Source organism: Myotis yumanensis, unplaced genomic scaffold (genome assembly GCF_028538775.1).
Source record: "Myotis yumanensis isolate MYYU_CA2020_CCGP unplaced genomic scaffold, mMyoYum1.0.hap1 SCAF_2, whole genome shotgun sequence".
Taxonomy (NCBI): domain Eukaryota; kingdom Metazoa; phylum Chordata; class Mammalia; order Chiroptera; family Vespertilionidae; genus Myotis; species Myotis yumanensis.
In genome coordinates, this window is record NW_027223753.1 from 186,317,630 (window position 1) to 186,342,221 (window position 24,592).

General features: G+C 41.8%; 1 protein-coding gene across 1 annotated transcript in view; it reads left to right on the forward strand.

The window, feature by feature from the left end:
- The first annotated feature begins 3,951 nt into the window (after positions 1 to 3,951).
- The window catches only part of SLC7A14 (solute carrier family 7 member 14), a 107,655-nt gene continuing 87,014 nt past the window's right edge, over positions 3,952 to 24,592 (forward strand). Inside the window, exon 1 of the mRNA XM_070406810.1 lies at positions 3,952 to 4,036. The gene's annotated coding sequence lies outside the window, so the exon portion shown is untranslated. The remainder of the gene's footprint in view (positions 4,037 to 24,592) is intronic.

Here is a 24,592-nt window from a genome sequence, read left to right on the forward strand (position 1 = left end):
AGCCTATAAATTGGTAGAATCTTAGCAGCAGGTTATTTATTCAATATACCTTTGTTGTGTGCTTATGATATGCTAGGATATGGTTCTGTGTCTTCTCCTGCTGCTCAGAATCACCTCTCCCTTTGGGGAGTTCTGGACCAGCCTCTGGCCAGGCTGATGCATTGTCATTGGTTTCTTAGCTTTTGAATCTGCTCAGAGGCAAAAGGCGGGTGCATTGATGAGCTAAGAATTCTTGTAGAAGAAAGCGGCAAGTATTCATTATCATGAATCATGAGACAAAAACAGGTAATTGTTTCTAAGGCATCTGGCCAATACCCTCTGTGACTTAACCATAATCCATCCTAGCAAGTCAATTGTGAAGGATTTTTAGTGATTACCCTGCTAATTACAGACTTTTGGCAAAAGACCTTAGGAAAGAGGTCACTGTTCCTTCTTTGGAGAGTAACAACTTTTGTGTCTGGGCCCTGCACTTGCTTTTGTCAGTTCTCTGCCACTCAGGTAAAGTGGTGCCCCTTCACCTCTTATTACATGACGCTATTTTGTTTCGATTGTGATACTTTTCCCCAGTTCTTTGTTTACTTGTCTAGGGTCTGACTCACTCCACTAATCTGTAAGCTCAAGGAGAGCAGGAGCTATTTCTGTATTGTTTATGGCTGTTTCTCAAGTGTCTGGAACCTGGTGAATAAATGAATCAAAACTCTATATTCCAATTGCTGGAATAAGAAAACAGGGATGTGTACTTTCAAGATCTAATTAGCAGTTACTCTGTGGTACTATTGCTTAACCCTGAAGCTGAGATATGCATCAGTTGTTGCTCCTGTGTGTGTCCCTAAATGTTCAACTACATTTTATCTACAGCATTTCTATTCATTGGTTCATGAATGCTCTACCAACAGCTGGAAAGTGTCTACAGTGGCTTATAAAGGTAACAGTCAACAGGTAAAAGATAAGAGCTGATAAGTAGCTGTGTAGGACTCAAGGGAAACCTTATCAAGAAACCATTGTTAAGGTGTAACTTTCTATTGTAATCCATGCAAGAACTGTTCCCCTAGCTTTCTTTCCTGCCCTTTGCTGAGTAAAGTTGACTTGGGCATTCAAAACTAATTTGAAAAAATTATTCAGAGTCTCAGAGCAATTTCTGATGGGACTGTCCAAAATTTTCTGAAATTTATACTCATTCATTTATGCACCATTTTCTTGAGGCAAAATTAAATTATTTCATACTTACTTTTCCATTTCTCATGACAGCACAAAGGTGGGTAGGAGTTAGAGGCAGCATCTGGAAAATTTTTTAAATGATATGTATAGAGGCATGGGCTGGTACTTTCTGATCTTTTGGTCTCCCTATAAATATAAAGTGATCTATGTTGACACATTCTGAAGACCATTAAAATGAAGTAAACAAGGAAACTGGACTGGCATCTGCTTTAGGGTGAGGAAGCAGATGGCACCTGGTTTGTATGCAATTTTTGCTGGGTTTATTGGCAGTGGACTGGAGACTCACTTCACCATTCAAGGTACTGGTGAGTAACCAGGAATTGTTCTTTGATGCTAAATACTTTTCTTAAAATCAAACCCATTTTGAATTTGCAACCCAAATCAATTTTACCTAGCAGAGGCAGAAAAGTCTCAACCCTGCTGTCCTAAAATACAGGCACAAACTTATCTCAGATAATTAAATACTCACAGCCACTGTGGCTGTGCCTGGTGCTGTTCTAAAATGGAAAGGCCAGGAAAAATGAGATTTAATCTAGAAATTCATCACAGAAGAGAGTGAAAATACAAAAATACAGCATTCACAACACTGCACCCCTTGAATTACAGGCACACACATAGACTTACAGAAATACACCAACATTTCAGTACCTGCCCAATCCACAACAAATCTCATCCCTTCATGTCCAAATGCATCTGGACTAGATTAAATTTAGGGTTGTCTTTAGTCCATAATATTAATACCTTACTTTTGTTTACTCTTTACCTCTTAATGTATGAGTGTGATTTCTCTTATATTATGTCATTTGAACATTACAACTGTCTCATGGAGAAGGCAGATAGACATTCTATTCCCATTTTAAAAATGGGACTCTGAGAGTTTGAGCGATTTACTAAAGATTTTAGAATAAGTAACTGGCAGAGCCTGAATGATGACTCCAAATTTCTCATTCTTTAACTCTCCACCTTTCCTGCACTGTTTCATGGCTTCTTGGATCTGATATATCTTGCTCCTGCAAGACTCTCATGAGTTTAAATTACGGGGATGTGCCAAGACTTCAGGCCTGGATGCTGGTCCAAGGCAGTATGAGCTTGAACTAAGTGGTCTTACCCAGACTGCCCTGCCCTAGCCAATTTGGCTCAGTAGATAGAGCATGGGCCTCAGAAGGATCCCAGGTTTGATTTTGGTCATGTACCAAGCGGGAGGCCACCAATCGATGTGTGAGATGTTTCTCTCTCTGTATTGCTCGCTCTCCTTTCCACTCTCTCTAAAAATCAAAGGAAAGATATCCTCGGGTGAGGATTAACAACAACAAAAGACTGTCCAGGCACTGATCAGTCATTTTTTCTGGGAAGAACCCAGGGGCTCTGAGCTAGAACCCACAGCCTAAAGGTAGATTTGAACTGCTCCGTCCTAGGGAGGGCGTATCAGTCAGCCAGTATTCTCCTCAAACACAAGTCCAGTGAATTTGTTTCTGAGGGCAGGGAGTTACATCTCGTTAACTCCCATATATTTTTAAGGGCTTGGACCAAGGATCCAAGAATTCATGCAGGTATTTTCCATACAAATCAGTCTACCCAATGCATGTTAAATAATTCATTCTCTTCAAGGAGACCAAACATGTCTGGGTTGTTACCATCTAGTCCTCATCTTTTAACGATATAACATAGCTCTGGGATATTCGTCTTAACAGAACCAATGGGAAATAAAAGCCTTGTGTCTTTCCTGTTCCCACTCCAACTGGTTATCTGCCTAACTGACCTCACAGACACCCCCCTTCCAAGTTTACAAAAGTTACCTCTGTTCCACAGGCACAAATCACAACCTTCTTATTTTCTGGTGAGAGGAGAACTCTCATTTATTGAGTTCCCAATGTGTATCCAGCATTGCATTGTGTTAGGCAATTCAAGATCATTATCATTTCTAATTCTCATAACAGTCCTGTGAGGAGATCATTTTCCAGATTTAAAAAAAAGAACGGCTAAGGGAAATGAAATAACCCAAGCTCACATAGACTAGAATTCCTGGTCGATCTTCACATCTCAAATTCACAGTCCTTCCCTTTATAAGATGTTGAGAACCCAAAGAAAAACTTGGCCTAGTGAAGCTTTAAAAGAGGAGGTCTTGATTTTTTTTTTTTTTTAGGTGAAGAGAAAAATTCAATCTCTCCCACCCTTTCTTTCCAATAATGCTGAGGTGGGAGGGTAATGGAAGAAATTTAAGAGCAGCAAGAGCTCAGGTGAGGAGAGGGTACGCTTTCAGAGGGCAGGAAGCAGGTCTGAGTGGCCAGCTTTCCTCAGGGCCAAGTCCAGCAGAGGAGGGGCTGCTGACAGATGCCTTCTCAACACACCAACATTGCAGGCTTGCCTGGTCCTGCTTTCCCAGGGCAGAGAACGGCTCCCATCTCTGGCCCCCTCAGTCTCCGGACAGCCTGAGATACTGAAAGCCATATCGTGGAGGCTCTGTAGGCCAGGGAGGAGTTGAGAATGGCAGATAGCTTGGTGTGTGTGTGTGTGTGTGTGTGTGTGTGTGTGTGTGTGTGTGTGTATGAAAGAGAGGGGGGGTAGCTTGGGCTCAGTAATGTAGGGGGGGGTGACCCGCTCACGTGACTTCAGGAAGGCGGAGACAGGAGAGCTGGAGAGATGACTGGCAGATCCGGGCAGAGGTGGGGGGGCTCTTTGAATAATTGAGGAGCTGTTCAGCAGCAGCGGCTCTGCCTCCAGCCTTCCTTTGCCACCAGCGCCCCGCATCACAGTGGGAGAGAGAGCCCGGCTGTAAGTGCGGACTGCCAGCAGCCAGTTCATCGCCGCTAACCCTCAGGTGAGTAAAAGTCCCCCTTCGCCGCAGTCTGTGCCCCTGCGCACCCCCTGCATCCCGGCTGGACCTCCGCAGATGGGATGATGTCTCTGGTTGAATGAATCAGGTAGCCCAAGCCCCCGGGAGGGAGGAAGCAGGAACATGGCGAGGAGGTTGAGTGCTGCTCCCCCCACCTCCCGCCCGGGAAGGAGCAAGGAGCTGGGTCGGGGTCTCTCCCAGACTCTGGCCCGGAATGGGGCCCGGACAGCTTCCAGCGTCTGGGGACGCCGGGCTCTGACTCCCGGGAGCTGCCAGGCGGGGCTGGGGCAGATGCAGCCTCACGGCGGCCAGGGAGAGAGGCAGAGGAGGGAGCCACGAGCAGCGTCCGGGCCGCTCGAGGCTCCACAGACGCCGGGCCCCTCTTTTCCTTCCCGTTTTGGCGCACACCCAGCTCCCGCAGCTCGGTTCTCGAGCTCGGAATGAGCCCACGGAAAAAAAGAGAGGCTTTTCCGCCGCAGCCCGAGGGGAGGGCGGGACAACATCTGCCCTTTTACCTGCGCGCAAACTCTTCAAAGGGACTCCAGCGGAGCCCGGTGCCCTGACCAGGCCGGTGCGCTCCGGGGACATCTGTCCCCTGGGAGCGGTGACGCGCCCGGCGGCGAGGAGAACGTGATGGGAGAAATGTGGGGCGAGCGGGGGAGAGGGCAGCCCCGGGAAAGGATCCTCACCGCACTTACTACCCCCGTCAGAGCCACCTCTCTTCCCACATCTCAAAGCACATCAGCTTCCTACGAATCCAGGGGGCCAGAGTAGGGCAGTGTGGCCTGGCAGGACGCAGTCCCGAACTCCTCCCCCCCCCCCCCGCCCCGAACCCTCTTACCCCCACGGGTAGGTATTTTATATTGTGATTGAAGAATAAGATAGAAGTCCCAAAAGACTAGAAGCGAAAGGAAGGTCAAGGGAAAATGGGGGGAAACTGGAACAGCAAGCCTGCTCCTGACACTCCTGACCCGACTACCTGTGCAAAGCTTGGTTCGTGGAGATCTTGAACTGAGAGGTGCAAAGGAACCGGCTCTGGGGAAGGGTTTCTCGCCGAACTCTGGAGCCAGTCACCGGCCAGATGGAGAAGAACCACAAAATGATAACCCGCCTCTCCCCCTCCTCCAGCCCTTCCTTTGGCAGGATAGCTCCGGGCAGGAGCCAGGGCCATAGAGCCCACTGCCGGTGTGGGCGCTGTCCGCGGTCCTGAAAGTTCTCCGAGGCGGGGAGCTAACGCCTCCAGAGAAGTGGCGGCTCACCGCTTGCCAGTATTTCCCGCAAACAGAAACTACGTTAGAACCAAATACAAGGGGTCAGGTGGAGTAAGCGACTTCGAGAGACAGGTAAAGGTGCCTTTGCTTCCCTCCGGTAGAGGAGCAAGGAGCAGGTGTTTCTCCAGGGTCCAGCTTAGCTAACTTCCGATGGGTATAAGATATGTGGTGCCTCTTCTCTTTCCTCCACTGCGCAGTGAATCTTTCTGTTGGCGGCGTTGGAGAAGCAGTTAGGAGTGCTATTCTAATAATCATTTCTGTGGCTTTGAGGAACCAGAAAATTGTGAGGTTACCCAAAGGAAGAGGCTGCATTAACGGAGAGACTAGGCTTTGGGCTATGGCTTTTTCTCTGTTCAGTACCCTTCTCTCCCTCACGGTAGGCTCTTTACACCCTCTAGATAAGATCTCTAAGCATCCCTGTGTGTTTGTTTCTTTGACTAGTGTTTTATATTATGAGTAAGATGGGGAAAGAATTAAGCAAATTTAGAGAGGCAAAATTAAGAGAATATTTACTGAACACGTATTATCTGCTGGGTAATTTATTGCATTTAATCGCCATAAACTGCTAACCATAAATATACCAGAGATTTAAAACAAAACAAAAACCCTGAAGTTAGGCATATCAAATCCACAGCTTGGATTAAAGTTCAAGTCTGCTTAATTCCAAAGTCCAAATTATTTTTCATGCCTTCATTTTGGCATTTGGCTTTGGATAGCTATTATTGGGAAATACAGCAAGAGAATGTCAAAGGAGAAAGGACTGCTTTCTTTTTCACACACACTACTCTCTTCCAACCTTTTCCTCTTTAATCTGCTCACCCACCCACTGTCACTCACTCCCACCCTTCCAACTGCTTTTGTGCATGCTGCTTGAGATAACACTGTTCACACAACTTGAGCTTCAAGATTGCAAAAAACAAGTCAGAGGACTAACACAGCAGGCTTGCCTGAAAAGCAGCAGAGCTTCCGGGAGTCTGGAGGACTAGAGCCCACTGGGTTTTCATAGTCAGAGTTTTAGGGCAGGAATAATCTTAAGGTCATCCAGCACTGTAATTTTCCAAGAAGGGGTATTTGGGGACCAGAAGATGGCCATTAGTCTAAGACATATGAATATAAGGATTGGAACCTAGTTGACTTGATTCCAGGGCCAGCACCCTTTCCACTACTCTCCTTGTGCCTCAAATACTCTTCCACGATGACTTCCTTGATTATCTTTGACAAGAACATCACCATCAATGAACTATATTCAGTAATATACCACAAATTCAGACATCTAAAATACAAGCAGCCCTCTTAGCTACTTTTTCTTCCTATTCTTTCCCCTCTGGTCTCACTATTCCAGTATTGTCTGACCCAATGTACCTGAGACATCTGACCCACTTTCCTTGTAACAGTTCTACCTATGGCAGCATCTAATAAATGGGGATGGCAATCTGGCATTTCTTGCCTTTATGTTGTCTATGTTTCATCTTTTATGATCTATTCCCAATAAAATAACTTTTCCAAAATTAATTACTTAACGCATCTTCCTATGTTCTCAGAGGGACTTAAAAGATGTCTTTAAAAGATATAGGCAGAAATAAATAATCATTATAAGTGCTAATATCTATCAAATGCTTACTGCATCATAGGCATTATGCTAAGTTCTTTCATAAATTATTTATTGAATCTTCACAATTCTGTCAAGTAGATAATTCCATTGGAGGTGATCCTAAAGTTTTAGTCTACTCTCATATACAGCAGAACCTGATGTCCTATTCATTTCTTTTTGCCCCTATTTCAGCCCACAGTAATATCTCACTTTCTTTAATTGAATTTTTGTAGCCCTAGTAATTACATTGGCAAAGAGAAAATTTTTATATTGAATTGGACAGTTCTAGTCTGCTTCAAATATGTAGAGTTTAGAAATTAAAATTCAATTCAAATAACACTATTCTGCTTTTATTTAGTTACCACAACATATCCCCCCATTTGTTATCTTTTACTTACTAGTAAAGATTCCCATAAGCCTTTTTAATGCACATACCAACATTCTGCATCAAAACCCATCGAGAATCAATTAAGGCATAACTCATAATTAAATATATAACTTCTATTGTACTAGGTTATTTTGCAAGAATGCTGTTGCTGGGATGCTTGGGCCCTGTGAACCAGAATCTTAAATTATCCAGAGCTACTCTGTTCCATATGGTAATCACTAGGAACATGTAACTAAGAATTCAGTTCCTTAATCACACTAGCCATAGTTTAAGTGCTCAATAACCATATATGGCCAATGGTTACTTTACTGGACAGTGCAGATATAGAACATTTCCAGCACTGCAGAAAGTTCTATAGAACAATGTTGCTTTAGAAAGTGCTAAAAACATCCTCACAGCAATTGAGAATTTGGAATTGGGAAACAGACTTGGGACTTTGCTTTGAAACTTCTGCCAAAAAAGGAAAAAAAGACACATGTGCCTAGAACATTCCCAGAAGCCCAAAGATGCTCAAGACAATAAGGCTAGCAAAAAGAGCACATGTCTCATTGAAGGAGCTGGTGACCTCTGGGGTTTGCTTCATAGGGATTTTATTTTATTTTATTTTATTTTAAAATATATTTTATTGATTTTTTACAGAGAGGAAGGGAGAGGGACAGAGAGTTAGAAACATCAATGAGAGAAAAACATCAATCAGGTGCCTCCTGCATACCCCCTACTGGGGATGAGCCCGCAACCAAGGTACACGCCCTTGACCAGAATCGAACCTGGGACCCTTCAGTCCACAGGCTGATGCTCTATCCACTGAGCCAAACCAGTTAGGACTACATGAATTTTATTTTACCAACAGAGTAAAATGGTCCATAGATGGGTCTTGTTAGTTTCCTGAATTCTACCTTAGAAGTAGCTTGAAAGTTATTATACAGAATGCAAGTTTATATATGTAATCACATATATATGTAACAACATATATATATGTATGTGTATATATATATGTATATGTATATGCATCTTGTCTTAGTAAGTATAGTATGATAAATAGGGAAAGAATACAGGACTTAAAGTTAATAGTATGTGTGCCATTTACTACTTGGTGACATAAGACCCTATAGAGCTCAATTTCTTTATTTGTAAAATGTTGATGAGAATTTCTATACCTATCTCAAAGGCCTACAATGAGACTCAAAACGTAGGTATGTAAAAGTACTTTGTAAGGAGCATGATTGAATCTGTAATGGTTGATAGTTTCATGTAGATGGTATAGTAGAGCATATAACTGTAATAAACAAATAGGGTAGTGTTAACTAAATGCATTTGTGAATGTTTAAATTTCTGGTATAAGTGTACTTTGCTTTTGTTGTCATTTTTTCAGTGAAAAGTGGAATGCCAAAGAAAATACCATTTGTGTTGTTGAGATTTCTTGTTGGATAGGTTCTATGAATTGAAATATTGTTTATGGTTTAGTTCATTTTCCCCTGAACATTTCCTTTAGGATTAAAAAAAAAACAAACACTACAATGTCTCAGTAGGTCTGAAACAGCTTTTTCCTTGTAACTAGTAGTTTTTAGTTGATTGTCAATAATTATCCTGTTATAGTAATAGGAGTTTAGAGAAAATATAAAAAGTATTATGGATATTCCTCAGTATGAGTGGGTAAGGGAGATTATTTAAAGGAATATTTTTACTAACTACTAATCGAGATGAGCTTCTACCCATCTCATGAGTATGGCCAAGGGCTCTAGATTCTATCTCTAGTTCCATGAGCTCTGGCAGGTTATTTCCTTTCTTAGAGACCTAGTTGGCCTACCTTTAGCAGAGACATACTCTCAGCCCTGATGCTGCTCAGGCATACCATTCTCAGGACTGTGTTGCATATGGAATTATATCACTAAAGGAAAAATTAGTGAGGTTGTCAACTCTGGCCTCTAGTGGATCATGTTGGCATTAGTAATAAACACCTTTTGTTGGGAGTCATGGTTTATTTATTTTATGGAACTTGTTTATCTCTTGGAAGGGCCTGGATTTTGGAAAGGGAAAAAATACATCTCAGAGATGAAAATAGTTTAATTTTTACTGTCTTTAGTTTGGGTGATTTCACCAATCTTATATCCAAGAAAATAAAGAGAACTGATAATGTGGCTTTGAAACGATGGCTGTAGCATGCATTCATTTAATCAATAAAATAATTGATCTTATTGGCACAGAAATGTTGTGGTCATGGGGTGTTTAAAACTCCTATAAACTTGGCAGATGGGTGCTCAAATAAGATTGGTTGAATTCAGACCATTGTTCCAGGTCAGTTCATGCCATGCAAACATCTAACAAGAAATGAATATTCCCTGGGGCATTTTCTTTAGCAAACAAAACAGGAGACAAACACAGAAAGTCAAATCTAACCCTGACAAATACTCTTAGCCCCTCTGGGAATATAGGCAGTGATGGTCAAGAAAGACTGCATCTGAGAATTCTATCTTGCTTCCCTGCTCCAGGGAACAAGGGCTGTGTCAGCCCAAGAGTCTTGCATTTGACTGTGATGAGACAACTTCACACATAAAAAAATGAGTGAGTGGAGTTGTATGCTATTTTTCACTTTTACCTTAAAGAGGTACTTATTTCCTGGAGAAAGTATTTGATTGGCCTTCATGATTGTTGCAGGCAATTACTATTTCTAAATTCAGAAGGAACTTAGCTTAGAATGAAAGCACATGTCTTAATTAGAGAAGAGCTAGTGACATCACAGTCTGGCAGGTCACAGAATATTATCCTTTCCCAGGGATAATTGGGCCTCCCTTTAAGAGTTTTAACTGGTGATTATTGACAAAAATGAAAGAAAAATAGATCATTCTCTTCTAGCAAGTCAATAAGCAAATGCCTGGAATTAACTGATTCTCCTTTGCCAAAGGCAAAATATTCCAACCCAATAAACTGTCCTACAAATGAGCAAGCTGATTTCCATGGCCTGTTCATTTTTCAAATTGCTTTTCTCTTTGTTTTTAATAATAAGCAAATTAAAGCAATTACATCCAGGTGTTTGAACGTTCTAATGACAAAATGGTCTTCATGATTGTAAAAACTTAACTGTTCATTAGGGATTATATTTAAACAATATATTATTGTGCCAATATTTTAACAATCACATAACACAACTCTCATTTTACAAACAGGAATTGAGACTAAGAACAGTCACTCAAGTTAATAACAGATGCAGAAGTAAGACTTCAGCCTCCTCTCTTGCAATCCACTGCTCTTGGCATCTATCTTTTAACATCACGCATCTTTTTATTAGGCATAAAAACTTTAGTCAACGAATTTAACCTCTTCCACCAAACTTTTACCAGAGCTGCTAGGAGTAGAAAAGTGGATGTTTTTGGATTTCGGATTATTTCCCTTTGCACTCCCAGGTAAACCAACTACTGATTAAGGATAGTAAACAGGTAAAAATTTCATGGATGTAACTATGAAAAGGATTTAAAACCCCAGAATCCTTGCTGCAAGAATTGGGGCAAGGATTTCACTCCTGTTATCTTCATCATCTTTACCTCTAAAATAAGAAATTTGGATTAAGTAGTGTTTCAGGTCCTGCAAGCTATAACATTCTATCATTCTATAAAATGTGGCCAAGAACTGAAATAATTCATACTCTGCCTCATTTAGCCCAAATAATAAAAAAAATCAAGGTTTTTAGTTTTTATGTTATTACTTATTTACTGGAAATTCTGACATTTCTTTCTAGTATTTCACCCAGTAACAGTAATGATGCTGATTATTAGCTATTACTTATTTACATTTACTATGACCCTATAATGTCAGTAATGTTATTATCCCCATTTTACAGACAATAAACCTGGATATGAAAGTAGGTAAATAATCTGCCCAAATCTATACAGCTAACAAGTTTGTGCTCTTAACCATCATGCTACACTGTTCTTTGAAAATCATAAGTTTCTCAGATAACTGGTGTGTGCCATTTATAGGCTACTTAACACACGAGCCCCTCCTCTGAGGAATTTCCATTTTACCTACATGTTCTGGCTAGAAGAGCACTCCTCCACTGAGAAATACTGCTTGGAGTAATGTGCTGTTAATTTCCAAATGGATGTGAACAGAGAGAATTTACTTCTGGTCTTCTCCCCCAGTGAAATCTAGCCATACTCATGTGAGGTCTACAGCAGCTCAGAATCGGTACTGGACTTCCAATAATTTTATTGAGAAGTAAAATATGGGGTCAGAGATCAATGGTTTTCAAACTAGCCCCCAGAAGTTTCTACAAGAAGCCCCCTCCAACTCATTAATCTCTCTGTGCTTTTATCCAGGGTTTCTCAACCACAAACAGGGGCTGTATGACTACCCCTAGGGGGCATTTGTAAATTTGAGGAGCTACTTGTGACTGTCACAGAGACATGGGCACTTCTGGCATTTAGTGTAGTGGGCTCAGGTATCTGCATAAGGAATTGTCCTGCCCAAATCACCATTAGTGCTTCTGATAGATCATCTCTATGGTAACTTCTAGATCTGAAGTGATGTAAAAGACTTTCAGATCTTCAGATATTCTGTTGTCTTCCTTGGGAAGACAGGTAGAGACAGTTTGATTTTTCTGCTTTTAGGGGGGCTTCAGTGACCTAATAGGGCTATAAGGCAGGAGAAGGTCTGAGGTAGTTGGCTGTGTAAAGCTGGGAAGGTGGTATCCAGTGACATCTACTGGATGTCTGTCTGTCAGGAGCATGCATGACTCCAGGGATGGTTGGGACTTGATAAGTCAAGGGGTCTGTGAAAATTTTCCCTTGAGGAGCGAGCTACTTTATTTCAAACTAGAGGCCTAGTGCACAAAACTCGTGCACTCAGGGGGTGGGGAGGTGTCCCTCAGCCTGGCCTGCACACTCTTGCAGTCCAGGAGCCCAACTGATGACTTAGGCTAGCTCCCTGTGGGGAGAAGGCCTAAGCCATCAGTCAGACATCCTTAGTGCTGCTGTGGAGGTGGGAGAGGCTCCGCCACCACCGCTGCACTTGCCAGCCATGAGCCCAGCTTCTGGCTGAGCGGTGCTATCCCTTGTGGGAGTGCACTGACCACCAGGGGGCAGCTCCTGCATTGAGCATCTGCCCCCTGGTGGTCAGTGCACGTCATAGTGACTAATTGTTCCACAGTTTGGTTGATTTGCATATTAGCTTTTTACTATATAGGATTATTGTATTATTTATTTGTATTACAATTGCAAACCTACTTTTGCCCACCCCTGTATACACTCAATGCCGTCACTCAGCTGGAGACTATCACAGAAAGCGGTGTGCCCATGAAGAAAGACAGTAATGTCCATGGCTCCCAACATTTGATAATGGAGCAAAGTTCATCCAAAGTTCACTGTAAGTGGCAGATTATTAGATTATAATCCCAGACACCTGATAATTGGATGAATTTAAGTAAGATTGGGTAATTTGATGAATCTAAGTAATTGGATGAATTTAAGTAGTAACTAAGAAAATGAAAAAAGACAGCTCTCAAGCCATTTCTGCTTTGGGGAAAAGGTGGTTTTCCTGAATTGATCAGCATGGTGCATTTATTTTAGTATACACAAAATTTACAGTGGCAGATATTTTTAGAAAATTAATGAACTCACATTGTCTTCTGAGGAATAATTTTAAGCCAAAAACAGGTGGTGTTTCAGTAAAAATTATATTGAAAAGATAAGTAAGGGAAAGGGGAGATAAATCCAAGAACTGGCACCTCAGGCAGGACTTCATAGGGTTGTGGTTGTCTCACAGTCTGACCAGGCTTATTAGGTACAGAAACTCTATCCTATCAGTTCTATCAAAAAGTCATGTAGAACCCAACCATGCTGCCCCAATCCTGAGAGGCTGCCAATATAGTCACATGCAATGGGGGATGCTTGTGAGCGTTTCCCAGGTGATTCCCTTCCTGGTATTAGGATAGTGAGAAAACCAAATGAGTGATCAAAGATGATCTGCGAGCACCATCAGGATTAAGGCAGTTCGACAGTTTCATGAACTGTGCCATCCAGTCTGCAACAGAGACTAGAGAATTCTCCCAAATTCTACCCAAGAACTCCTGTCAGGTTACTGGGATAGCTGAGCCCTTCAAATAGAGTGTCTTATTTATTTCCCCTTACTCTGGTGTTGGAGAAACTTTGGCAAATTCTTTTGGCAGATTCTGGAAACTTTATTTAATCTATGCAGTTTGTATCTACTGTTAGGATATTATTTTAGACATGTTATTATTTCTTAGCTCATGGCCTATCTCGTGTTTGTCACATGCTAGTCTCCTTTAGGGAGTTCTGGTAGATACCCCAGTTTAACCACTTATCATGAATAAACCACTCTAGTGGTTGGATTCATTTCTGCAAGGGGCAAATCTCTTGGAATTTGTGCTGATTCTGTTTATTTCATCTTAGAGGGTACCATGACCTGACTTTGTTCTAAGAGACTGGGGTCCAGTTTACCCTTGTCAGAAGTCTCCGAGTGTGGACACTGACATTTGAAACTAACCATTAGTCACTCTCAATACAGAAAACATGCATGGAGTGACTATGACTCATCCACAAAATGTCAAAGGAACCAAAGTCTTCCCATCCACAATTTCAAAGGTTTTTCTAAAAACCGGACAACATCATTGCTCTGAAAGAGGCCAAATAACCATTTGACTATTTTTATTTTTCCCTTGAGCTGACGGGTTATCCTGATTCCAAGCAGGCACAAACTACACAGACAGCTTGGGATTCATTTTAAGTTCTTTCCTAGTCACACAGACTTTGACACACTTTCTATTCCAGCATCAGAACACAGAGGAAGAAAATATCTGAATGAGTATAGGCTGTCTTGCCAGAAATAAATTCCTAATTCAGACAACTAAAATATGCCACTATAGAACTTAACTGTCAAAATAGAAACAAGACTTCCCTGTTTCAATACTATATCAGTGACTAGCCTGTGTTCTTCCTTCCTGCCCCAAGTTCATTACAAACTACAGTTATAAATAAACACTATGGTGCCATCACAGTACATTAAGAATCTGAGAACTGTCAATTGAGCATTATGATGTTATCTCTTTACATAAGTGATTCCAATATGACAAGCTGGTGCTCTTCTTACATTTTTTTATTAATTGATTTGAGAGTGAGAGAGAGAGAGACAAAGAGAAACATAAATTTGTTGTTCCCCTTATTTATGCCTTCATTGGTTGCTTCTTTTTTAAAAATATTTTTTTATTGATTTCAGAGAGGAAGGGAGAGGGAGAGAGAGATAGAAACATCAATGATGAGAGATAATCATTGATTGGCTGCCTCATGCATGCCCCACACTGGGGATTGAGCCCGCATCCCGGGCATGTACCCTGACAGGGAATCGAACCGTGACCTCCTGGTTCATAGGTCGACGCTCAACCACTGAGGAATGCTGGTAGGGCCATTGGTTGCTTTTTGTATGTGCCCACAGCTTGTCATACCAGGACAATGCTTTAACCAACTGAGCTACCCAGCCAGGGTGTGAGTGTTCTTCTTAAAGTCAAGGATAACTACATCATAATACTTGTGGTAATAGTAACAACAGCTCACATTTACTCATTTAATTCTATAAAGTAGGTATTATTATCTCAATACTACATATAAGGATTTTTTAATTTAAATGATCCAAGATCTCATAGCCAGAGACGGTTATGGTCAAGATTCAAATGCTGTGCCAACACCAAAGTCTGCCCATCCACAATTTAAAATTTTTTACTGAAAGAGACCAATCCTAATGTGTCTTATATGAGTGCATGAATAAGAATGACTTTGCAGCTTTACCTTCATGGCCTTATTGGAGGACTAGACCCAGAGGTCCAAAGACTGAGTGTGGGACTCTGGGCAAGTCAGACCTTTTCTAGGCCTCCATCACTTCAACTAAGAAAGAAAAAAAGAGTGGCTCTTTTTAAAAAATATTTAGTTATTCATTCAAAAAATATGCTAAAAACTAAAGTTACAATGGGGGAAAAACATACTAAACACTATTAATAAAAAGAGGAACCACAGTTCAAGATATTGTTGCTAAAATAAAAACAATACTAGAGTTTGTGGAGGGTTCCATTCAAGATTGGTTGTTTTGGTTTTCTTTTTTTTTAATATGTTTATTGATTTCAGAGAGGAAGGGGGAGGACGAGAGAGATAGAAACATCAATGATGAGAGATTCATTGATCAACTGCATCCTGCACGCCCCACATTGGGGACCAAGCCCGCAACCACGGCATATACCCTGACCAGGAATCAAGCCGTAATTTGACTTCCTCACTTTATTTTTCCTCCCTTCATTTCTTGTTTGTGGTTTTTTTGCATTACTTTCCTGATGCTGTATTTTTCCCCACTTCTGTTCATAGGTCCACGCTCAACTACTGAGCCAAATCAGCTGGGCTGATTTGCTTTTCTTAATTAGTGAAGTGATTTGAATTCTTCTCATATAACTGTCAAATAAACAAAATTACAGGCCCAATGGGCCAATGTAATACAAATTACTACTTACAAAAACAATGGCCTATATCTTCAAGGTTCCTGTGAAGGGATTGTTAGGTAAATTTGCCCTAAACCGTCACTAATACACACTGTATCTCTAGACTTAAAATAAATTAATATTCTAGAACATTTAGTATTTTCATTTACCTACAGGAACTCATTTCTTTCTGCAAAGGCTGAGATTGTGTGATTAACCCAAAGCCAGAACATAGTTCAGGAAGACTAAAAAGCTATAATGGGAGAACTGATGGCCTGATGGCCGAAGGGATATTTACTAAGCAAAACAGAATGGGGATTTGAAAGTAATTTGAAAGGTCATTTTGTTCCATTTAAGAGAATTCTAAAGTTTAATTTTGCTTATTAACTAAGAGCATATTAAGAAAAATGTTGAATGAGAGTAAAAACAAAAAATAAGTCAACAAACAAAGGAGGGGGGGGAATTGCATTATTTTTAATGTACTTCCCATTAAAGGGGAGAATTGAGGTGGGAGATGCTGCAGGAGCATTTGTTGGGCAGTGAGAAGAAGTGAGATGGACTTCTTTCCCACTAATCAAAGCTTTTACCAGTGACCCTGGGTTGAGAATAAGAGGCATCTCACACATAAATAAACAATTGGCTCTTTCTCAGCTCTGAATCATTCAATTTGGCCCCAATTTTCAGACGTTACTTACAAGAGGCAGCATCACGAAGCCATTAGTTAATGATCCCAACTTTACCAAGCCTAGAGGTCTAATTTATAGTCAGGAAACTATTTGGAATTTTAAGGTGATTTTCTCCTTTTAAGACAAGGGACATCAAGCCTTTCCTAGCATAAACCAAGACCAAAACAAACAAACAAAAATCCTACAGAAAATCACTGTCATTAGAAAATGAAGTAAATTCTCCAGCCTAATCTCAAAGTCAGATTGTATGCAGGGCTAATTTCTAATCAAAAAGTAGAAAAATATCTGTTGCCAATGGAATGTTTAAGGTATAACTTAAGGGTGTGACTGCGTCACATCACTCAGGGTGGTCCATTCTAACTTTGCTTTAATGTTAAAGCAAAGATCTCAGTTGGCTTTTTGGTCTCCTTAATGAACTCTATGGTGATCTTTACCTGAATTTGTGTGGGGCTCAGCTGCTTGGAGTTTTTTAGAGAAGTGTTTCATTACTAGCTCAATGGCTATAAGATGAGTGAAACTCACCTCTTTTGGAACTTGAGTGCAGAGCTAAGGAAATTAGGCTTTAGGCCATAGGTAGTAGGAGCCAAGGAAGGTTTCAGTGCCATGGAGTTGTGACCACAAGAGCTCAGGAAGGTTTGACAACAGTGAGAGGGATAGATGAGGGAGACAGAGGGTTGAAATCAAAAAGTCAAGATAGGATATTAAACTGGGGAAAATGTACCCCGAAAAAGTGTTTCATTTCTGTAGAATCAGGGGCCCTTTTTACTATTTCTGGGCTGATTTTGAACCATGTCACCCACATTTTGGTTAAGATGAGACAAATCTACAGACTGGGCTGGGGGGAGAGTAGGGGGAGAGATTGTCCCTCTCCTTGGCTTCACACCTGACTTCAGCTGACAGGAGCCACTCTCCACTGTGCTGAAAGGGTTGGTGAGGACCGAAGTGCAGACAGGGGTAAAATCGAGTGAGCTTTGAATGCCTGGAACCGGAACACTGCAAGGAAATGCCCTGGGGAAATGAAGCTGGGATGGTGGACTCAGGTCGATTTCTCCCCAGCTCTGTCCCTCATCTTTGCTTTTCTGAACCTGAGATGCCTCATCTGTTAGATGATTGCCATGGTTCTTTCCAGCTCGAAAATGTATAACCTCAGCAGCATATTATTAATTTAAAGATGTATTTCATGGATCATGTTCAATTCAATTCAATTTCAGGGACCATTGTACAAAATGCCAGAGCTCCTAAAGGCTTGATTTCCTCACTTTATTTTTCCTCCCTCCTTTTCTTAGTGTGTTTTTTCCCATTACTTTTCTTTTCTTTTTTTTTTTAATATATTTTATTGATTTCTTACAGAGAGGAAGGGAGAGGGATAGAGAGTCAGAAACATCAATGAGAGAGAAACATCGATCAGCTGCCTCCTGCACATCTCCCACTGGGGATGTGTCCGCAACCCAGGTACATGCCCTTGACCGGAATCGAACCTGGGACCCTTCAGTCCGCAGGCCGATGCTCCATCCACTGAGCCAAACCGGTTTCGGCTCCATTACTTTTCTGATGCTGTATTTTCCCCCACTTCTGTTTTTTTCTTGATTTCTAGTGGGAAGGGGTTGCTTCAATAGGACAAGAAGTCAAGGTTATCTATCTATCGACAGGACAGGGCCTACCCAGCCAGCTCTTTCCCACACCATTTTGCTGGTGACCCTTAGCCCTGAACCAGGAAGAAGAGGACGGTGAACTCAGTCTCCCTTCTGATTCATTGTTTTATCACTGTGGGTTTTTTTCTGTCAAGCTGCAGGCTCCCAAATATTCTAGGCAGCTCTTTCCCTTATTGTCTGTAGGCCAAGCAAGGTGACTGTTGTCATCCCCTTTCTTAGGAAAAGTAACAAAGAGGGAGGTGATTTGCATAAGTCTTGCTGTAGTTTAGCTTGACAATAACCACTGTGCACATGACGCATACATGCATAGCCGCAGACTCCTATCTGCAACTGCCTGTATTTAACCTTGGCTTGCCCAAGTCCAACAGGTCATCAGAGTCATGAAGCCTCACCTCCAAGGAAAAGACCAGATCTTGAATTAGTCACTTATCTTCTGGTCCCTTGAGCTATACTGTTGCATTTGAGAACCATCAGCTCCCTGCCTTGCTCATCGCAGCTGATGCTGGGTTTCAAGTAGGGTCTCCCCTACTTTGCTATCTTACCCCACCCCCACCCCAGGCCAAGTCTTTCAACACATTTCTTGGCTATTTTACTTCCTATGCCAGTCTGGTTAATAGTTCAAGGTCAACTGTCTCAAAAGAGTGAGAACCAGGAAGTGAGAATCCATTTCTTCTGGTCCCCAGAGCTTAAGGAGACTAGAGGTTTCCTCCTAACAATTCAGAATTCTACAACAAGAACCAGATTATTAGGTGACTAGAAATGCTTAAAAAATAATAAGACAATTACTAAGAGAGGCCTATGTAGAACATGAACTACATAGAGCCCAAAGCTGGAAACATGACAAAAGACTTAGTTACCAAATAAGGGCTATAGCAAGTGCAAGTTACTCTTAAAATCAGAGCTAGCAGTTGGTCCAACCCACCTCCTAGAGTAATAACAATAATATCTATATTTTAATTTGATATTAACATGAACTAGCACAATAATCCTACAAGGTGGGCATTATTATGCCCATTTTTTAGATAAAGAAACTGAGATTCAGGAAGACTGTAAACTTGTAAAAGGTGGGGCAGCGGCTCTAACATGAATATGTCTGACTTCAGAGACTATGGCCTGTTTCTTCTTCAAAAGGATAAATTGTTAAACTTAACAAAATAAAATCAAAGCCAGCGAACCCCAGCAGACCTCCTGGGTCCTGGGACTATGGCCTCTAACTAGCAGTGTGACCCTCGGTACACCTTTTGGGTTTCCTTTTCCCTTTGCATGAAATGAGAGAGTCAAGTCCAATTATTTCTTCCAGCTTCAACACCTGGGAGTGTACTTTCTAGTCCCTGCATGTCTCCTTCACGGGGTCCAGGAGCTAAAATCTTAGTACAATAGACCTCTAACAACAGGAAGTGCCACTTCAGAGGCTCTGGAAATGACTCAGAACATAATTCTGTTCTCCAGAAGAACCTATAATTTATATGACTGTGATTACCCACTAGTCAGGCTGGCTTAGGTAACCTTCGCCACTGTTTATTCCACCAGCATGCCACTTCATACACTCTCCTATGACACTGGAGAGAAGAACTGCACTCAATTTTTTGTCACCCACATGTTCAAAGGGGTAGTGAAATGGAGAGAAAAGATGAATATTACACACCCACACATACCTCTTATGTGAAAATGTTACAAGGATGTTAATAGGAGACAGTGCTGGAAGTACTTACTGGCAAGGATTATTTAATTTAAAAATCACCAGGATTTCTAAATAGTGGGTGTTTACAGTCTATCAGAGATTGAAGTTGATAGAGAGATAGATACTAAATCCAGTGCTGACTGAATGCAGATCAAAACCAAAGGAGGGACATGCGTTATTTAATGTGAAAATGTGATATTCTGTTTGCGAAAGTTTGCTTTACATACAACCTTTAGGAACAAGTGTTTGCTGAAGTGATGTGAGTTTATCTTTTTGTGTGGCTGGAGGCGCATTGGTATGAATCAATACAGAGGGCCTGGGTACAGGCGGGTGAGGGAGGAAAACCGGAAGTGGAGCAAGATGTGAGTGAGCCCCATTGCTGTTTGGAAAGGCATCATGGTGGTAAATATTGTATTTACTTTAAAAAAAAAAAACCCTGGAAGGATTTTGCTAGAAGAGAGGATGACATTTGATGGACTTTTTTTAGTTAAACATCTAAAAATGAAGCTTTGTCTAAGCCATCTGGGATATCAATCAGCATGTGAACCATTAAAGGGAATTTGACAAACTAAAACAATATTTCTTGTAGCAAGGTTGGCAACCAGACAATGCCAGAAGAAGAAACATCTCCCAGAAGGAATCGGGAAATTTTATTACTGCTTCTGTGGTTTACTATGTCCTTACTCACTAATAACAATATATTATCAGCAATACGCCATAGATAGCCTTTTAAAATGTATACCACTTTGCCACATGTCATCCATTATTTAATCCTCATCACAACACTGTAGGGTGAGCAGAGCAGATACACTATCCTTGTTTTGTAGACAAACTGAGTTTGAGGAAGGTAGAATGTTTTGTCTAAAGACACGCAATCTTTCTATAACAGATTTGTCTAAAACTCTGGACTTCTGATTTCTAGTCCAGTGATTTCACCACAGTATCACAATAGGATCTGAAGCTCGAAGTCTCCCCAACTATACCGGTTCAAGTGGAAAACAGTTTGTATTTTGTAAGAAGATACGCACATAGCAATTGCCCACACTGGGGAGTTTGTGGATGCAAGAAGCTTGCTAGGTTCTGTATTAACCCCCAAAAGACCAAAACATCGGTTATGTCCCTAAGGAGCTGACCGCTGTGTGGCCTAACCTGTGAAAGGACTTAGGGTCACAAGCTGTATTTTCAGAAGTAGCATTAGCACCAATTAAGTCTTGGAGAATTAAGAGCTAAAGGCGTCAGAAGGAGCATGTTCTTGCAGGAGAGAGTGAGGGGAAGAAGGGTTATAAGACCCAGGAAATGGGTACTAATTTTAAGGACTTGGATTTGAAGGTCCATGCAAAAGGGACAGTAGATGTAGGCCCATGGAAAGAGGGGAGTTGGAACTGGGACCCTCTAGTTAGATCCAGGACCTTCAAAGGACCCCACTCTCAGTGAAATGAGGGACTATAAGAATCCTACCCATTGACCACTGATCATCATGAACAAGAAAGTCTTGCATAAGAAATCAAAACCTCAAGCCTTTTCATGAAAGGGTTTGGAGTCCAGAGTCATACTACTCACATGGCATAAAAATCCCAACACTAAGGATTTAACATAAAAATTGAGCCATAGATATCTATGAGTCATCTGATTTAAAAAAAAATGCAAAACAATTCTAAAAGGATACTTCCACAATCCAGGCCAGATGGGATATTCAAGAGAAGACAAATTCCACTGATTAGCTCTCAATCAAAAAATTGTAAAACATATAAGGATATATTCCCCATGATTCAGAATGAGCAAACACAAAGAACTGGGGGTTAGCATCCAAAACCTGAGATCACCAAAAAATCTGAAGGAGACTAGAAATAGGTAAATTTAAAGTAATTAAAGAGCTAAAAGAAAGGGGGGAGGAAATCACACAAAAAGGATAAGATGTCATGAGAAAAAAAATAAACTGGTTTGAAAAAGAACCAATTGAATATTTAGAAATGAAAAATATAGTCATTGAAATTTAAGGCTTAAGCAGGAGATTACACATAGCTAGAGAGAGAATCAGTGAACTAAAAGATAGATTTAAGGCACTTGTACAGGATGCAGTAGAGAAAAATAACAGATATAAATATGAAAACACCATTAAGAGAATGAATTGAGAAGGCCATGCATTTTCAAATAGACATATCAGGAAAAGAGATCAGAGAAAATGTGTAGGCAACAAAGTTTGAAAATATAATTTCTGTGAAATTTCAAGAATTTCATAAGTATATGAATTCTCAGGTGTATGTCTAACCACCCATTCTCAGCAGGATAAATAAAAATGAAATTATATCTAGACAAATGTAATAAACTTCAGAATCCCAAAGATAGGAGGAAAAATCTTAAATGTACACAGTAAATATAAAAAAATTACCTAGAATGGAATGACAGTTGAATCCCAGCACACTTCCCAAAAGCAACAACAGAGACCAGAAGACAGAAGAATAATATGTTCAAAATGATGAGGGAAATGAATGTCAATTAGTTTGCTATATACTCTAAGAGTAAGACAGATAAAGACATTTTTTAACAAATACTGAGTTAATCACTAAGAGGACTTTAATGAAAGAACAACTAAAGAATATTCTTATAGAAGAAGGATATTGAACCCAGAAGAATCATGAACAAATAAAGAAATTTGGAAACTTGTGTGCAAACAAGTTTCTACTTGCTAGAAACAAACAAACAAATAAATAATTAGGATAATGACCATGGCAGTTGGTACTTAAAAATGAGGTGGGAATAAAATAGTAGGCAACAATAATGTTGAAAAGTGAGGGAAATTGCAAAGAGCAGAAGGAGTGAAAGGTACTTGCTTTATGCAGAAAGTAGCTAATGATATTGATTAGCTTCATATTTTAAGTCAACAGTTAAGGGTACTAACAAAAAGAATAAATTGTATGACAACCACATGAGTAGAAAGGAAAATTTATTCAGTACTATAGAAAAATAAGAAGAAGCAAAGAAAAAAAATGGGAAATACACAACACAAAATAATATACTGGAAAGAAGTCTAAATATCCCAGTAATGAAATTTTAATATATAGGCTAAAATAAAAGATTAATTGAATACGCTTCTCCCTGGTGGTCAGCACATGTCATAGCAAGCAGATGAACTCCTGGTCGAACTCCCTAATTTACATATTAGGCTTTTATTATATAGGACTAGAGGCCCAGTGCACAAAAATTTATGCACTCGCGGTGGGAAGGGGGTCCCCCAGCCCGGCATGTGCCCTCTCGCAGTCTGGGACCCCTCGGGAGATAATGAGCTGCTGGCTTAGGCCTGCTCCCAGGTAGCAGAGGGCATGCCCAACCCTTAGGTGCAGCCCCTGGTCAGGCTCAGAGCAGGGCCAATTGGGGAGTTGGGGCGCCGCCCCCTGTCACACTCAAGGCAGGGTCGATGGGGAGGTTGCGGCCCCACCCCCTGTCACGCACAGAGCAGGGCCAATCAGGGGGTTGGGGCGCTACCCCCTGTCACTCACAGAGCAGAGCCCATCAGGGGGGTTGGGGCTCCATACCCTGTCACACACAGAGCAGGGCCGATCAGGGAGTTGGGGAGCTCACTGCTGTCATGCACAGAGCAGGGCCCATCAGGGGGTTGAGGAGCTCCCCCCTGTCACTCACAGAGTAGGGCTGATAGGGGAGTTGGGGCACTGCCCCCTGTCACACACAGAGCAGGGCAGATCAGGGGGTTGGGGTGCTGCACCCTGTCACACTCAGGCCAGGGCCAATGGGGAGGTTATGGCTCTACCCCGTTACAAACAGAGCAAGGCCCGTGGAGGGGGGTTGGGGCACCGCCCTCTATCACGCACAGAGCAGGGCCGATCAGGGGGTTGGGGCACTGCACCCTGTCATACACACAGCCACAGGGCGATCAGGGGGTTAGGGAGCTCCCCCCCTATCAGGCACAGAACAGGGCTGATGAGGGGGTTGGGGCACCTTCCCCTGTCACGAACAGGTCAGATAGGGAGGTTGTGGCCCTGCCCCCTGTCACACACAGAGCCGCAGGGCGATCAGGGGGTTTGGGCGCTGCCCCCTGTCACTCTGATCCCGGTGCCGGAAGGCCTCACGGCTCCGCTGATCCCAGTGCTGGGAGGCATATTACCCTTTGGGGGCTGGCTGGTTTGCCTTGAAGGGTGTCCTGGATCAGGGTGGGGGTCCCCACTGGGGTGCCTGGCCAGTCTGGGTGAGGGGCTGAGGGCCGTTTTCAGGCTGGCGGGTGACTGAAGCTCCCAACTGCTCCTTTTTTTCTTTTTCTTTTTTTCTATTCTGGGCCAGCTTTAGCTCTAAGGCCTCACTTCTGAAAGCAGGTTTCTGGCCTTTACCTTCTGTATTTGATACAATGTTGCGGTCCAGCTGGCTGAAGCCCGGCTGACTGAAAGCCGGTTTCTGGGGGTTTGTTTAGCTTCTATATTTGCAACATAGTTGCTTAGAGTTGCAGCTGAGAGGCCGGCAAGTCAGGCGGGGAACGTTGGAGTCCGCCATCACTGGAGCAAGAAAGCCTCCCTGTTCGCTTCAGTGCATGGCTGCTGGCCGCCATCTTGGCTGACAGTTAATTTGCATAAGGATATGCTGATTAGCCAATGGGAAGGGTAGCAGTCGTACGCTAATTACCATGTTTCTTTTTTATTAGTGTAGATGGGTAACTTAAAGCTTTATCCCATTTAAATTACCTCTTGAAACAAACTTTACATTAGCTGTCAGGGGTGGAGAAAAACAGCGCTGGAGGTCTATAATTGCCATATAATTTTAGCATCTTCATTCAGGTTTTTTAAACCAACCTTCAT